We start from the raw sequence: 11962 nt of genomic DNA, 5'->3' as shown, positions 1-11962 counted from the left end.
AAGATACCGGGTATGTCCAAAGTTATGTCCGATTTATATTCATACAAGCATACCCCGTGTACAATGATTAATATTATTAGCATTATTGTTATCATATTGTGAAACCGCTGAGTTTGAACAGAATTGAAGGGCTCCCTGCAAAAACGAGGTTGCTTCAATTTTACAAAGTTGTGGGGAAGAAAAAAAAAAATTCTAAAAATTCAAATTTTAACTGAAATTCTTTCCTTTTTCAGAGTATGTCCTAGGCATCTAGGAGTTTCATTTTATCATGAAATCATTTATTATAATCAGCAATGTAGGAGGGTAAAATATAAACAAATAATGGAGTTGCCCCCTTTCTGCAATAAAAATCGATATAATTAACCACGTTTTGCAATGAACACTATTAGTGTCAATATAATAAACTACAGCATAAGACAGCACATACATACATACGCATATATATATATATATATATGGTTTCATCCAGGATCCCTAAGGCAATAATGAAGTATCGTCCAAATGGAAAACGGTCACTTGGTCGATCTATGAAAAGATGGCAAGAAAATCGCTTTTTCAGGCCGTAACAGTTCTTTTGGGACTAGGACTTGACAGATTGATGATGATGATGATGATATATATATATATATCCTATGCAGAACGAAAAGTTACATTTGTTCGGATCAAATTTCTGCTCATTTAAAGGACATAACTAAAATTCTTTCACAAATTTATTATCATAATGCACTGTTCTCTTAAAATGACTAAGCATATTGGAAATTAAATCGATGGCTTTCCCAAAATACGCTACGTAATGTTTCATATAATATAATTTTTATCTCAAAAAGGAAGCAAAAAACGTATTAAACAGGAGCTGCCTTCTTTTTTGCAATGAAACGATTGGAAGCTCACAAGTAAACCTTCGGGTGGGATAAGAAGAAAAACAAATGCCTTTATTACCGTTGGATTAAGCATTAAAACTAATGCATAACACGTAAGTTTTACAACTCGAACGCAATGAACACCAGAGATCGGGACCAATCAAGATGGAAGTTGACATGAGCTACTTAGGCTAGATTGCAAACAAGTATACCACTCAGCTATACTAAAAAAATGGATAAAATCTTACGAAAAATATTCCTTCCTATCTCTGCAACACGCAATCTTCTGCTGTTGGATTCGTATTGTATCCACTGCGACGAAAATACAATTGACCAAATGACAGAACAAGGGCACTATGATCTTGAAAAACTAATGGTGAAAATCATAGATCTATCACCAAATACGACTTGTGAGCTGCAACCTATGGAGAGGTATTTTTTTCGAATGTACAAGCATATGATTCCATAAATTACCCATAATATAGGCCTATATTTTGACGATTCATCTGATATAATACAACAACGCAACAATATACTGAAACTGCAGACGCTTGTTTACCGGTAGTTTTTATTTTATTATGCTAAGTCCAACAGGCACTCGGGTATGATTGGGTGTTAGCTGGATTGGCATCCAAGAGTAGAAAACGTTTACAAAACACTACGAAGTACTTCAGTACTTTATCCGAAATGTACAAGGATTATATACGACCTGTGCAAAATCAGCTTAAAGTGCGTGTGGTGTACTGACAATTTGTTTCCAACATTTTTTTCATTAGCTATTACTGTTGTGCGACATATGTTTCTGGATAATAACAAACACAGATTCTGCAAATACGATGTATTAAGTAACATCATGACCGCATCGTCGTTTTCTTCCTTATGCTTTAATCACTAGTTGAAGGTGTGTTTTCTTACTGTTTAAAGCCTCGTGTTCTGCGCTGTGTATCGCATTTGTTAATTGCAGTCGAGTTGCGAAATTTGAGGATTATTCATATTTTATTATGCTGATTCCAATAATATTCGTTTCATTTCCATTGTTTTTTACCTCAGGTGAAGGTTCACTTGTCAGATCCAATTTCACTGTATCTTACTACCAAATTCTCGGAATCTCATCGTTCTTGCACTAAAAGGTCGGGCATATTTTTTAACGCGTGAAACAAGCAAAACTTTAATTCCACCGAAAAGTGGAGCCTCCCTCTTTTTGCAGGGAGCCTTCAGTTACTCTGTCATGATTATGGTCGTGGTTCGTTTCAGGCAATCACGGTGTTGAAACAAATAAATATTTCTTCCATTCAGAATCGGGCCTAACTTTTACGCACACAGTATTAAATATTATTTTATGCTCGACCATGCCGAAATGTAGTAATTATACACCTGGTAGCAGTCCTTTAATGCATGTCATTAAAGTATACCTATTCATTAAAGTTCAGGTTTTCGATTATTCTCGGATATGCAATCGAAAGACAAGTATCGAAACGTCACGGAGGCTGGAAATCCAATACTGTCGCAGAAGATTATGTTCTGTTACTATAATAATTAGCGTTAATTGTAAATAATATTCAAATAAATTCAATTTGTCATCTCGTTTTTCAATGTCGAATTCAATTTCAAGGTTATATCAAGACTAACGTTTATCTTACTCTCTAGATTATATCAAGGTCGTCGACATTCGTTTCTGGAAAAAATCAATACTTTCGCGTCTGCGCACATCTCACAATTTATGAGGTAGGCTATTGCACTCACTCACATAACAATAACATGAATACTTATGAATAATTTCAAGTTAGAAATATAGTCGAGCATAAAAAGTCGTATGAAACTTGCCTATTATGGTAATTAAGACACTCGTTTCATAAACATCCTCGCGTCTTAATTACTACCATTATAGGCTCGTTGCATAATGTACTATTATGAAACGAATGTATTTTAAGTACGAAAATTTATTTTTGTTCAGAACAGAAAGCATTTCGAAGAATCATCTCGTATTGCAGTGTCTTACGCAAGAGTCTATTTAAGAGAGCAAGGAAGACATTTTAAAATTTCAGAATACGAACGAAGTATATTTGAATCTATTCAGAATCTAATAATTTATGCAAGTGCATAAAACATAAGAATACATTTTAAATAATTTTATGCTCGACCATGCCGAAATGTAGTAATTATACACCTGGTAACAGCCCTTTAATGGACCTCATTAAAGTACACCTATTCATTAAAGTTCAGGTTTTCCACCAATCAGAAAGCAATATGAAAGCGCAAGTATCGATTATTCTCGGATATGGAATCGAAAGACAACTAGCGAAACGTCACGGAGGCTGGAAATCCAATACTGTCGCAGAAGGTTATGTTCTGTTACTATAATAATTAGCGTTAATTGTAAATAATATTCAAATAAATTCAATTTGTCATCTCGTTTTTCAATGTCTAAATCAATTTCCAGGTTATATCAAGATTAATGTTCATTTTACTCTCTACATCACCGTTGTCATACACAGCCTAAACGGAGTTGCGTGCTCCGGTGCTTCCACAGACATAAGCAAGTTCACGCTCCGACTGGACGTCTCTAGCACCACAACCGGTTTCGGAGCTTACAACTCTGACACTACTGCTCTAGATTATATCAAGGTCAATGATATTTGTTCCTCGGAAAAAATCAATACTTTCGCGTCTGCGCACATCTCACAATTTACGAGATTACACAAGGTCACTTCCGCTCCCCAGTCAGATAAGAATAATATGATTACTTATGAATAATTTCAAGTTAGAAATATGGTCGAGCATAAAAAGTCGTATGAAACTTGCCTATAATGGTAATTAAGACGCTCGTATGAAAAATTATGAAACTCGCTTGCGCTCGTTTCATAAACAAACATACTCGCGTCTTAATTACTACCATTATAGGCTCGTTGCATAATGTACTATTAAAGATCGCTTGCGCTCGTTTCATAAACAAACATACTCTCGTCTTAATTACTAGAATTATAGACTCGTTGCATAATGTACTAGTAAAGATCGCTTGCGCTCGTTTCATAAACAAACATACTCGCGTCTTAATTACTAGAATTATAGGCTCGTTGCATAATGTACTATTAAAGATCGCTTGCGCTGGTTTCATAAACAAACATACTCGCGTCTTAATTACTACCATTATAGGCTCGTTGCATAATGTACTATTAAAGACAGGTTCCTTTAGAAAAGCAAGGTTAAATTATTCATAATGTACATCAACATTAACAAAGAAAGTGCTTTTTAACATGCAATCAATAAAGAAAAACTGTCTTAAGAAGGTAAACAAGCAAAGTTTGATCTACTTGGAGACACACTGCAGAGATGAGGTACAGTATCTCGCCAAGACTTAGTCTGCGGTCACCCAATATGTTTCGTCACAATTTTGAAACTTTTTTTTTCTGCTGTTTTCTTACCAGAATAAACTGCCTGTGTCGGGATGAAGTCGATGGTCAATAAATGACTTCGAAGGGATGAAGGGTGCTGCAGTGAGAGAGATGAAAAAACACGACTCTTTTCAAGTTCTGGAGAGAAAAAAAACTTCCCGATTCGAATTCGCTTGAAAGTGTAATAAAAAGTTGGCAACAGTTGCACCACAACTTGTTTTTTTTTTGTTACGTTGCCGATTTGTTGGTCTTATCGCGTTGCGTCGTGCTGTTGGTACATCCTGCTACTCCATGGGAATTTTACCAGTAACTGCTGATGGGATGAACTTTATATAAACACACAAACACGTCCGCTGCAGCCGGAGCAAAAACTCCCCTCGGCCCATCCTCGAGGATGCCGCTGCCACACATTCACACACAAGCACGGCGCTGGCGTTATCATCTCGCAGGTGCTAACATCTTACACACAGATCACCGCGGTTTGAATTGTTGTGTTTTTTTGGGGGACAGGGCAGTCTGTCCCCCCGCACTTACCGGCTCCGTGACGCAGACTGCTCAACCGCCCGTCGATGTGGGTTGGAGGCACCAAGAGGAAGAGCTAAATATAACGGGTGAGTCTAGCCGACTGGGTACGAGGCGGATCACATCGCAGCCTCCCGACGGACGATACTGCAACAAAACACATGTTGTTCAGCAGCGATATCGTGGCAGAGGTCGTTGTGCCCCAAGTTCCTCGTCAAATGGGAAACTACTTCGTAACATAAGGACCTCTTTCCGGTAATTTCTCCAAATAAACAATGCTATGCATACTGCACACATTCCATACTCTCTCTCTCTCTCTCTCTCTCTCTCTCTCTCTCTCTCTCTCTCCACGTATATAAAGATACGGCAAGTACTGCATTTCGAAAGAAATATTTTCACGGAAATGTAATATTTTTTTTTGCTAGTATTGCGTTCCAGGACATTTTATCCAATGAGTTACGTGCACTATTTTGTGTCCAAAGATATTTCGTCCGTACTTTTTCGCCCACAGATTCAACGTCCACTCTAAATTACGTCCAAAAAAGTTATGTCCATCGATATTTTGTCCTCAAATTTTTTTCCAGTACTATTACATGCATTAAAGTTTGTTCTCTCTCTCTCTCTCTCCCTCTCTCTCTCTAACTATCTAAATTACGTCCAAAAAAGTTATGTCCATCGATATTTTGTCCTCAAATTTTCTTCCAGTACTATTACATGCAGTAAAGTTTGCTCTCTCTCTCTCTCTCTCTCTCTCTCTACGTATATAAAGATACGGCAAGTACTGCATTTCGAAAGAAATATTTTCACTGAAATAGAATATTTTTTGCTAGTATTGCGTTCCAGGACGTTTTATCCAACGAGTTTCGTGCACTATTTTGTGTCCAGAGATATTCCTTCCATACTTTTTAGCCTACAGATACAACATACACTCTAAACTACGTTCAAAAAAATTATGTCCATCAATATTTTGCCCTCAAATTTTCTTCCAGTACTATTACATGCAGTAAAGTTTGCTCTCTCTCTCTCTCTCTCTCTCTCTCTCTCTCTCTACGTATATAAAGATACGGCAAGTACCGTATTTTGAAAGAAATATTTTCACGGAAATAGAATATTTTTGTTGCTAGTATTGCGTTCCAGGACATTTTATCCAATGAGTTTCGTGCACTATTTTGTGTCCAAAGATATTTCGTCCATACTTTTTCGCCCACAGATACAACGTCCACTCTAAATTACGTCCAAAAAAGTTATGTCCATCGATATTTTGTCCTCAAATTTTCTTCCGGTACTATTACATGCGGTAAAGTTTGTTCTCTCTCACTCTCTCTCTCTGTCTCTCTCTCTCTCCCCACCTATCTAAATTACGTCCAAAAAAGTTATGTCCATCAATATTTTGTCCTCAAATTTTCTTCCAGTACTATTACAAGCCGCAAAGTTTTTGTTTTTTCTCTCTCTCTCATATTTATATAAGATCTATTATCAGGCAGTACATCTCACTTGACGATATGTGTCAGAGGAAAAACAACTAAAGGGCTAAGTAGATAAAGTCCACACCTGTGAAGGAACGGTTAGTGCGTTTAGCCGCGAAATCAGGTGGCCCAGGTTCGATTCCCGGTCGGGGCAAGTTACCTGGTTGAGGTTTTTCCGGGGTTTTCCCTCAACCCAATACGAGCAAATGCTGGGTAACTTTCGGTGTTGGAACCCGGACTCATTTCACAGGCATTATCACCTTCATATCATTCAGACGCTAAATAATCTGAGATGTTGATACAGCGTCGTAAAATAACCCAATAAAATAAAATACACTTTTTTTATAAATGAGCTAAAGTCACCGCAGTGGGTCAAATTCACCTCAGTTTACGATAATTAAATATGCAAAGTTGTACAGTAAATCTATACGGTTGGAGTGTATTTTCCCGTCAGTCATCTGTTTAGCTTAACAAGGAATAGCTTTCATGCAGTCCATTAGACGTCTCTGTGTTCATTTGTAATTAATACTGACATGGTACGAAATTTATAGGTAAATTAACTCATCAAAATGCAATAATTATCTTGAGTTATAATATATTATATATTTAAACCATTTGAATATTGAAGTTGCTATTAGATTTTGTTTCATTTTACTCGCACACTTTATGTGATGTTCTTTGGCATTAATCAAATATGAAATTTATGAAAAGAAAAGAATGAAAACAGAGATATCCTAACCTAGAATTGTACGCATAAAATGTGTACAACTAAACAGCTACTCGAACACAAGCTGCAATGGTTGCATAGTCAAGGCAGTGTTGCCAACGTGAAATAAATGTGTTTGGACGCCTGTGAGTTTAGGCATTTCAAAGAAACATTTAAATGTACGCAATCACGGGATTATCTAAGGAAATTAAAATGGTCTCCAGATCGATTTTAGAATGTTTAAATATAGATCAACCGCCAGTGATGCACCCTGTCTCGTCTCTGACGAATTAAGTGGTATGTACAGTAGTGGCAATAAAAACCGGACCGACGGAATAATCACTGCGCATGCCACGCCCGCATTCACAAGATAGCGAGTAATCTATTGAAATTGTTGTAGTTTCACTGCTGACGTAGCCCATTTCGAAAGCCATTAGAAAATAAGCTGGTAAAATTCATGTTCTGGGAATAATTAGTTAATTAAGTAGTAAAATATCACTGCAATCGAAAAGTATTGGGATTAAAATTTAAATAAGGAACAAAAAAAGCTTCCTTCCCAGGCAGGATTCGAACCATGGAAGTCTTAGTTACCACTCTATCGTGCTCTGGAGTGAACAAGGCTCTGAAATCAGCTACAAGGGTCGGTCCAGTTTTTTTTCTGCCACTACTGTACTTCTTGGCACAAGCGACATCTATGTGACCGGCTCATAGTATTTAACATTCATTTATTATTCAGTATTTATGTATTTATTTAACCTGCTACAGATAAAGCCATCAGACTTTCTCTTCCCCTCTATCAAGGGATTACAATTACAATAGTAAGAATATAAGATCAGGCTTTTCTGTTCTCCCCTCGCAAATCTAGTAGAGTGGATGATTGCAGCTACACTCACCTCTACTGCGGAGCAATGGCCTCAAGCTGCACTGATACTCTTTTCCAGTGTTGCAAAACGTTCCATATTGTATTCTCAAAACTAGTGGACTTATCAAAAACTTATTTGACAAAACTTGTACGCACTGATTTGATCTATTAACTATATAATAATCCGTGGTGCTACAGCCTATGAAGGGCACAGACCGACCAGCCGGCTGCTGGTCTCACGTCCACATGCCGAAGCAGAGGTGGACGATCATCCAACCAGAATGGAGGTATCGTGTGGTTAGCACGATGGTCTCCCCAGCCGTTATAGCTGCTTTCGCAACCTGATTTCGCTACCTATCGTAGATCCCCAAGTGCATCACAATACTGGGTGGGTACCAGTCCCATACACTGGCCGAAATTTCATGAGAAAATTTCTTCCCCCATGAGGACTCGAACCAGCGCGTATTTCATAAAGCGAGTCCTAGGCAGGATGCCTTAGACCACGACGTCACGGCGCGGGACGACTTGATCAATGAATTAATATAATAGGTACCCTTCCACCCTGTAAACGTCATCAGTAAGGTTCGGATTATGTAGTTGTATTAGGATAGGCTGTATAGCTGTATATGATAGGGAATTGACTTGCTTCACATTAAGTAAACACTACCCCCTTCCACTAGCTAAAACCTTACCTACTGGGAAGAGCGCTCCTCACCCCATAGCTGAAGCATCTGTGAATAGACAGTATAGCCAATAGGAACTGATAATACGTCGTCATTATTGTCGGCTGGGGGACACGCTTTCGCAACCTGATTTCGCTACCTATCGTAGATCCCCAAGTGAATCATAATACTGGGTGGGTACCGGTCCCATACATTGGCCGAAATTTCATGAGAAAATTTCTTCCTCCGTGAGGACTCGAACCAGCGCGTATTTCATAAAGCGAGTCCTAGGCAGGATGCCTTAGACTACGACGCCATGGCGCGGGACGACTTGATCAATGAATTAATATAATAGGTACCCTTCCACCCTGTAAACGTCATCAGTAAGGTTCGGATTATGTAGTTGTATTAGGATAGGATGTATAGCTATATATGATAGGGTCTTGACTTGCTTCACATTACATAAACACTACCCCCTTCCACTAGCTAAAACCCCCCTAGCTGAAACATCTGTGAATAGACAGTACAGCCAATAGGAACTGAATATACGTCGTCATTATTGTCGGCTGGGGGACACGCGATAACTAGTTAATATTTGTAAACAAAATGCACGGATCAAGGATGCCTATCCTGATACAGCAACTTTATCCGAATCTTAGTGATCAGGAAGCTAACTGAAGTCACATGTGGGCTTTTATTTATTTATTTGTTTATTTATTTATTTATTTACTTATTTATTTTATTGTATAGCAAATTTCATTCACTCAAGCGTCTCTCTCTAGGTGTAATGTGCTGTAGATCTTTTTGCCGCCGTAGCGTTGCCCTCGGTGCATAATGACAGAGAAGCTACTTACAACCGTATGATGACTAATGGAGCAATGGTTAAATGTCCATAAGAGAAACGGGAGTACTTCGCGGAACTTATCATCAATCGCCAATTTTTCCCGCCACAAATTTCACTTGGACAGGCCAGAATTCGAACGCGAATTATCTGCATGGAAATCCGACAATCTAGCGCAGCGGTGACCAAAGCGGGTGTCGTGATTACATCATTCAAACGGGTACGAGGAGTTTTCTGTACATTGCTGTGTGTTTCATTCACGTACTGAAGGCAAGCAGTGGCGGTATCATATCGCTCTACAAACTCTGTCTCTAGAAGCAGTAAGAGGTGGTTTCGTAAAGAATGAGAAGAAGAATTTTTTTGTTGTTCTGTCGGACAAAATGTAATATGTTTACTTTGCTCAACGCTTCAATTAGGAGCATATAGAAACATTAATTGCCACGCTGAATAATGTATTATTATTATTATTATTATTATTATTATTATTATTATTATTATTATTATTATTGTTGATGTTGTTACTGATCACTATGTATGTGTTTCTATAATTCTACTGTATGTGCATGCATATTAATATTTTTAGACCTTCTCCCTCGAATAGGCCTGCACAAGGTTTGTGCTCTCCGACCCGGCTCACAGCTCATGAGCGGAATGCAAATGTTAACTGCGCTCTGTATAAGGGTGAACTGGGAGAAGGGGTGATCTCGTACAAAATGTATGCCTACACAAAAGGAAGTACTATTACGAGTGTTTATGAAATGAATTCCCGTTCAGTGTTTGCAAAACTATCTTGGACTAATATTAATTAATAAAGAAAAATTTATTTTATAGAAATAATAGAAATTCTATAGCTACTTAAATGTACATTATTATTTTCTTATATTTTTATTTATCAAGACATCAAAACGAGGTTTTATGCTGTTGGCAACTGAAAGGAACAGTAGCCTACTGATTATAATGACACATCAGTTACAGATGTTCGATGTTTGCCTTTATTAAAGTTGATTGTAGAAAACATTTGCTCACAAATATAAATGTTGAGCCAAACATAGCAATCATTTTCACAGCCAGCCTGTGTAGTCGTGGATATTATTGCTAATGTTTAGTCTTGTAAAACTCAACCAGGCTAGTAGTATTATTCAAACGGTCTTTAGCCCTTAGGCCACATTGAAGATCAATAAGTTCGAGCTTTAAATCGTTAAATGTTACGTTCCGTCTTTTAGATTCCTCCATACTGTACTGTAGCAGTAGGTAAGCAACGTGAAACCGTTACTGAGAATAGGCCTACACACTGCACTCCACTAGATAACTGAGTGGTCGTTTCCCTCTCCTCTACCTATAGCAAGTCTATGTCATTATGACGTATCTTTCTCTCCGTTTCGGCGAGCGGTAAACACCGCTCTCCCGCTCCGAAGGAGCGCCCGCGCTCGTTAAGCGCTGTTTGTGCAGGTATGCCCTACAAGGATAAAATTATTAGATTTTATCTCAATTTTAATCTTCTTAATGAGGGTAACTATTTATTAGTTATTCATTTAATAATAATATTATAGAAAAACTGATTCATGTGCTAACGAACTGTTAAACGCCAGGATTTCACAAGTCTTATATCATAGCCAGGAAGAGAAAGAAGAGATAAATACATGTAAGGAAATCAGCTACCTAATGTGGCTTGAAATATCTCGTACTCTAAAGTCTTTTAATAGAACAGAATTTCTCAAAAGAGTAACGATTAAAATAGCTTAAATAACTTGTCCATAAGAAGTTTTTAATTTTGAAAAACTACAAATTTCTCGGCCAAATATCGAGAGAAGAATTTAGAAAATTTCTGATTATATTCAAGAGGAAGGTTATGAAAATAAGCAAGAAAAATCGTATATTATTTACTGGCTCTTGATGACAGCAGTGACATTACTGATACAGCAAAGCTTGAGATTTTTATCCGCAGAATTGATCAAGATATTAATACAGGAACCACCTCTGGTTGTAGTTTTCATGCTACCCGTCTCCTTACTTCTTAGGCTGCCTGTCGCATGCATAGTGAGGGTCACATAAGAACAGTTCCTAAACAGCAAATATTGCCGTCTTGTCAATGTTGCCAACTGTTACCAGATATCACACGATCCTTCGTACTAAATGACTTATTTACTTACCGTACTTTATGTTGGAGCGTTATTCTGAATAATTCAATAATTTGTAACATATTTTCGTAGGAAAACTATACGAGAAAGGGATCAACATGTCAAGTATTTTGTCTGGCAATACGAAATTCATTGGTTTCACAAAACAATTAACTCATGAGACCTAACCTAAAAATGTATTTTGTTTGACCACATGAAATTATTAGTAGTAACTCCGGAAACTTAACTGACTATAGTCTTGAATTATAACCACAACGCAACACATAAAATAACTATTATGTATTAATATATTTTTTTATTTTATTGGGCTATTTTACGACGCTGTATCAACTAGGTTATTTAGCGTCTGAATGATATGAAGGTGATAATGCCGGTGAAATGAGTCCGGGGTCCAGCACCGAAAGTTACCCAGCATTTGCTCGTATTGGGTTGAGGGAAAACCCCGGAAAAACCTCAACCAGGTAACTTGCCCCGACCAGGATTCGAACCCGAGCCACCTGGTTTCGCAGCCAG

At 37.7% G+C, this 11962-nt stretch overlaps 1 long non-coding RNA gene across 1 annotated transcript in view; it reads right to left on the bottom strand.

Moving 5' to 3' along the window:
* Positions 1 to 4262: 4262 nt before the first annotated feature.
* LOC138692276 (uncharacterized) overlaps positions 4263 to 11962 on the bottom strand; it is a 612905-nt gene continuing 605205 nt past the window's right edge. Inside the window, exon 3 of the long non-coding RNA XR_011330040.1 lies at positions 4263 to 4921. This is a non-coding gene — a long non-coding RNA (uncharacterized lncRNA). The remainder of the gene's footprint in view (positions 4922 to 11962) is intronic.

This window comes from Periplaneta americana, chromosome 16, assembly GCF_040183065.1.
Source record: "Periplaneta americana isolate PAMFEO1 chromosome 16, P.americana_PAMFEO1_priV1, whole genome shotgun sequence".
Classification (NCBI taxonomy): domain Eukaryota; kingdom Metazoa; phylum Arthropoda; class Insecta; order Blattodea; family Blattidae; genus Periplaneta; species Periplaneta americana.
This window is presented reverse-complemented; position numbering and strand designations above follow the sequence as displayed.